We start from the raw sequence: 6,000 nt of genomic DNA on the forward strand, positions 1-6,000 counted from the left end.
ATGCGATATTTGACATGTCAGATAAAATGGATTACTGAACTGAAGTCATCTTAATAACAGAACTTTTCTTCCACTTAAAAATTCTCCCTTCCACAATCAAAAGGGGTCATCATGTGGAATCAAGTCATTTGCAATTGATTTAAGGCATATGAATGATCAGTCTAACTCACATGGGGCACATTACTACACCCTTTGAACCAAAACAGAAGAAAGGTAACAAACGTTAACTGAGCATCTCCCGTGTGCCAGGCCCTACCTAAGTCCATTACCTAACGTAATTGTTACCTTATAGCAGTAATGTTGAGGCTGATGACTGTCAGGGATTTGTTGAAGGTAACACATGTAGAAAGTAGCAGAGGAGAAACTCAAAGCCAGATCTTTCTCATTATCAAGGTTGTGCTGTAGCCCATGGAAGTGCTGCCACAGAAAGGGTTCTAATGAGAGGGACCAGCAGAGTAATCATGAAAATGCCTCGTCTATACAAAGCACTTGGCACTTATTACTCTGCTTTTGCACTTGCTTTTTGTTAAGCACACATATTTTATGGGACTCAGGTTCGTGAGTCCCCTTGTTAACCTTGGGGAATAACTTAAAGATGAACAATATATACTCTCTGCCCTTATGGAGTTTATAGTCGAGTGGAAAGTTGGACGTGTAAAAAATACATAGTATGAAATAGCACAGGGAACAGATGACAAAGGCAGAATCTGAACCCAGGACTGCCTCAATTCAAAATGCTATAACAGAAGTAAAACAGTAGTGTCCTCAAATACAGAGTGAGTGAATGAATGAATGAATGGCACCTTGCGGGGATTCACTTATTCAGTAAGCCTTTCCCGATTGCCTGCCGGTACCAGACATGATGCTAGGTGTGGGGGACTTAAATATATTCATGTTTTTGAGGAAGTTACAATTGCAATATTAGATAAGTGTGCAAAGAATCATATGTTGATGGTCAGTGGAAAGAAAAGGAAGTGGGTTCTTTATGGTGATGGGGCTAGTAAAAGGCAGACCTGGACTTTGAACTCAGATCTAACTCAAAAACCATCAGTCAATAAAATTACCAAGGGCAAAGGAGAGAGAACAGTTAAATAAAGAAGACTTAGGGAGCATGGAGCCTAAGATTAAAGGACAAATGTTAGAAGCATCACTGAAGTGCTCTACTGTACCCCAGAGTGGAGGATGAAGCCAACCAGCAGATGAAAGTGAAAGGCACTAGGATTAGGATCCCAATGAGGCTGTATATTTATATTCACATCATGATTCATGGTGTATTCTTCAAATTTAAGCAAATCCTTATGTAGCGCAGCAGCTCCCCCTATTCCTCATGTGCAAAGAGAAAACAAAAGATAGGTCTCTGCCCTTGAAGGGATTTTGGTCTAGTGAGGGATCAAAGGAAACCTACAAAGACAATTGCTATGGTAAAGTCAGAGATGGCTTCAAGTGGACGTAAACTGAAGTTTCCCAGTAGAAGAGGGAAAGAAGGCTGATCCAGGTAGAGAAATCCTGGCCCAAAGGCCAGAGGTTTGGAAGTCTGTGACTTGTTGGAGAAATAGCCCGTAACCCAGCCATCTTGTCCTCTAGCTGCTGACTGGAATCCTCCATGCAAGAGTGTGAAAACCCTTGTAAGTTAGTTTTATAGAGGTCAGGGAGGAGATGAATGGAATTAAATTAGGCAGGAGATTAAAGGTTGAGACTGTTGTGCACTAATGCAGATTGGAGATTAAGATTAGATCATGTCCTGTGGGGACATTTAAAGAATAGGCCAGGTGCCCTGATTGAAAGTGCTATGTATAGAGGCCTACAGGCAGCAAACCAGATTCCATAATAGAGATGTTCAAATAGCTTTGCTTATACTAGGTGGTGATTGCCCCAAACCATCTGGGGCTGTAGTTCGGAGGTTCTAGCTCTTTAAAAAAATTGAATAAGACTTCGAATACTCTCATGCAAGCATTATAACAGCTATTTATAAAGTGAGTTGGGGCCAAATTCACTTTATAACAGCACGTAGTCTTTTGATAAATTGTATCATGTAATGATTTGATGTTTTGTGTAGACTGGAATTAGGTTTGTTTTCTCATCTCTGAAGGTCAGTGAAATAGAGGTGGTAAATTTCTAATCTGAAGTAAAGCCGTTGGGGATGGCCGAGCTGTAAACTGTGTGGGATAGCGCGTCGTAATGAGAAATGCATCACCGTCAACCAAGAGAGATGTGTGATTGAAAATCATTAGTGAAAAAGGAGGTTTTGCTGATTGAATGCTTTTAAAATAAGCAAGTCTTACAGCTGTTAGTAATGTGAGTGTGGCCTTCCCCAGGCTGTTGCTCTGGAATTGTCATGAGGATGAATAATGCTGTTTGGCAATCACTACTATTTAGGACTCTATTACCACACTACTCTGGGGACATCTCCTTCTCAACCGTGCGGGGAATCCTCACAATATCTTATTTTGAAATGTGAATGAAATGTACTTTGATTCCCCTGTTGATTCCCTTAACTGAGTCTTCTAAAGGATGAAACCTGCCTTCTAAACACATTTAGACTGCAAAAAAGTCATGGCGAGTAAAATTAAAGAAACAGTCACTTCTCCTTCAAATGCAGCTATCTGTTCTCAAGTATCTGCTATGTAACGGGAGCTCAGATGTTCACATATATGATGAGGTGTCATTACAATAACCTCATGAGAAGGGTTTAATTATCCTATTTTACAGATGAGGAAACTGGTTGAAGAAGTAAAGTGATTTTTGTTAAGGTTCACACAGGAGTTAAGCTAAAGGTGGACGTTCCATATAAATACGCTGCTTTCCTTAAAATCTCGAGGAATGCTTTGCCTTAAGATACTGTTAATGTTAACCAATGAAGGGCAAATTATACATTCAGGTCACATCAATCCAGCAGAAAGAGGAAAAAATTTTTATTAAATTGCGAAAGTAGAAAGAGAAAAATCTATTTAATTTATTTATAGAACTTTTATGTTCCACTGATTGAGTTGCTTAGTAATACTGAGGTCCCAAATAAAATGATCAAAAGTCAGGACAATTATGAGGTAAGGATTGCAGATGCCACATACTTAATTTAGTGGTCCTATGGTTAGCATTTATCAAACCTCTGTCAGCCACAGAGTTGGCTTTTCAGTTCATGGACACATGTCACCTCAGTAAGGGTTTAAGGCAAGAAAATCATAACATGTATACAATTTAAAATCTAGTTAATTTGCAGTTGCTGTTCTGTTATATTTTAGCCCAACTCTGGCTCTCATACCCTCAAATTGATTTTCTATAACGTGATCACAAGACAGATACATGATTAAAGACAGGTTGAATGAGAAATGAATATTAAAGTCCATGTATAAGGAAGTTGGATACAATAGAACATTTTAAATCTGATCACTCTTTTATTACCTTGATATTTTTTGGATAACATATATCCTCCATAAATCCTACAGAAGGTGAAAAAAAAACAGTTAAAAAATTATCTTTGCTTTTCTAGTAAGATTTATTTATCTTTAAAATTTGCCTATTTTAAAGCGCATAGGTTTTTTGTTTTGTTTTGTTTTGTTGTTTTTGCGGCACGTGGGCCTCTCACTGTTGTGGCCTCTCCCGTTGCGGAGCACAGGGTCCAGACGCGCAGGCTCAGCGGCCATGGCTCACGGGCCCAGCCGCTCCGCGGCATGTGGGATCTTCCCGGACCGGGGCACGAACCTATGTCCCCTGCATAGGCAGGCGGACTCTCAACCACTGCGCCACCAGGGAAGCCCTAAAGCGCATAGGTTTTGAGTTGAGATTTGGGTGCAAAAAATTTCCATGATCAAATAAGCGTAGGATGTGGTCATTTGGCCTAAACTACGGCACATGGGTCATATCCAGCCCTCTGCCTCTCTTTATAAAGTTCTACTGAAACACAGCCACGGTATTCATTCAGGTATTTTCTATGTCTGCTTTGTACTTTAAATGCAGAGTTGAGTAGACGCAACAGAGACCATATGGCCTGCTAAGCCTAAAATGTTTACTATCGGGCCTTTATAGAAAAAAAATTTGCTAACCCCTTATCTGAACCAAGCAGTTGTTTTTATTGTTGGAATTCACAGAGACTTTAATTATCTACTGTGTGTTGTAAATTTCCAAGAAGATGTGCTTAAATACATATAATTTCCTGAACATTTTGGTCATAGTACCTTTTTTTTTTTTTGGCTCAATCCGTCAGCCACTGGCATTAGTGTCCTGTCATGTGCTTGCAGAAATACTGTTGATTGATTGGAAAAGACCAACATATACTTTGGTAGCTTGCTGTAACTTCCAGGTTCATTTAGCCAAGGGCACAAAATCCTCTAATACTGCAGCAACCCTCAGTCTCCCAGTGAGCAGCACGCAGCCAATGACACTGTCTGCAAAAGGTAGAGATTTACCAGAAGAGCAAAGCCTAACATTATTTTACATTTCTTCTCTATTCAGGACTCACGTCACTATCCAGGGAAAATGTACAATCTCTTTGCTTAGTGTTTCCATTTAGGGAGAGGTTGCGTTAGGCTTTCCTAGATCTTGGCCCAAACTTGGTGTCAGTGAGGTCACATCCTCCCCCAGGGAGAAAAGTAGCGTCTGTGCCCATAAGTCCCTAAGAAGTACCTCTTTCTAGCTTCCCACCATCCTGGAAGGCTGATTTCCCAAAATCTGTGGAACACATACCTTTTGAAACAATACTCTTAAGCTTTTAATGCAGACAGCACCACTATATCATATTTTAAGGTACACATTATTTATGGGTATATGCTATTCTTAGTTTACTATTCCCTTAAAAGAAATCTGGAATGGGTGACAAATGTTATAAAATACCTTTTAGCATCTATCAAGATGATCATATATTTTATCTCATTTGACCTATCAAAAGGTAAATTCCTTCAACTTGATTCCTAAAATTGAATCATTGTTTCTTCTGCATATTTACATACCCAATATTGAGTTCATAATCAAAACTCTTAAAAGATAAAAAAAACATAAATCCTTGAGTATCAACAGAAACAACAAACCTCTGAAATTAAACCAAACTGCCAAGACTGTAAACACTGGAATTATCAGAAAAATAATATAAAATGAGTATATTTAACATGTTTAGAGAAATAAGAGGGTATTGAAAATATGACTAAGAAATAAACTATCCATTAGACTAGTTTGGCTAGTGAAATTTGAAAAAAGGTTAAAATAGATCTTCTAGACATAAAAACTTGGTGTATGGTTTAAAAAGAATGTTAAATATAGATGAAGAGAATTGGTAAACTTGACTATGTATCTGAAATTACTCAGAATTCAGCACAGAGAGACTGAGATGGAAAATACAAAACATATGTTGAGAATACTGCATGACAGACTTAGAAGGAATAACGTGTATTGGGTTGGCCAAAAAGTTCGTTCAGGTTTTCCGTAAGATGTTTGTACGGGAAAACCCGAACGAACTTTTTGCCCAACTCAATGTCTAGTCAAAATACTAGAGGGATACAATGAGAAGATTGGAAGAGAGGAAATTTTCAATGATTTAATAGCTGATTATTTTCCAAAATTCAGGAAAGAAACGAATCCTCAGACTGAGGATCCCCAACAAATCCCAAAAAGGACAAATAAGGTTAAATTCACACCTAAGCTAAGTTTATTCATAGATAAACTATGGAATGCTAAAACAAGGAAATGACATTAAAAGCAGCCAGAGAGAACATGATAGGTCACCTACAAAAGACGGAGAGACCTGAGATAGCAACTGCAAAGAGAATGGAAAAGGGTATTCTCCAGCTGATTTAATTAGGCTCATGTACCTTGATAGAAAAACCAGATAAAGATCATAGAAGAAAGGAAAATTACATGCTAACCTTGGTCCTGACTTTTAAAAATTGCAAACCAGCTCCATATTCTCTCTCATCATATAAATAGCATATGTGACATAATTATATGACATACAATTTATATACATTTATGTATATGGAACATCATGACAAGATTGTGTTTATTCCAGGAATG

Source organism: Lipotes vexillifer, unplaced genomic scaffold, assembly GCF_000442215.2.
Source record: "Lipotes vexillifer unplaced genomic scaffold, Lipotes_vexillifer_v1.1 scaffold578, whole genome shotgun sequence".
Classification (NCBI taxonomy): Eukaryota; Metazoa; Chordata; class Mammalia; order Artiodactyla; family Lipotidae; genus Lipotes; species Lipotes vexillifer.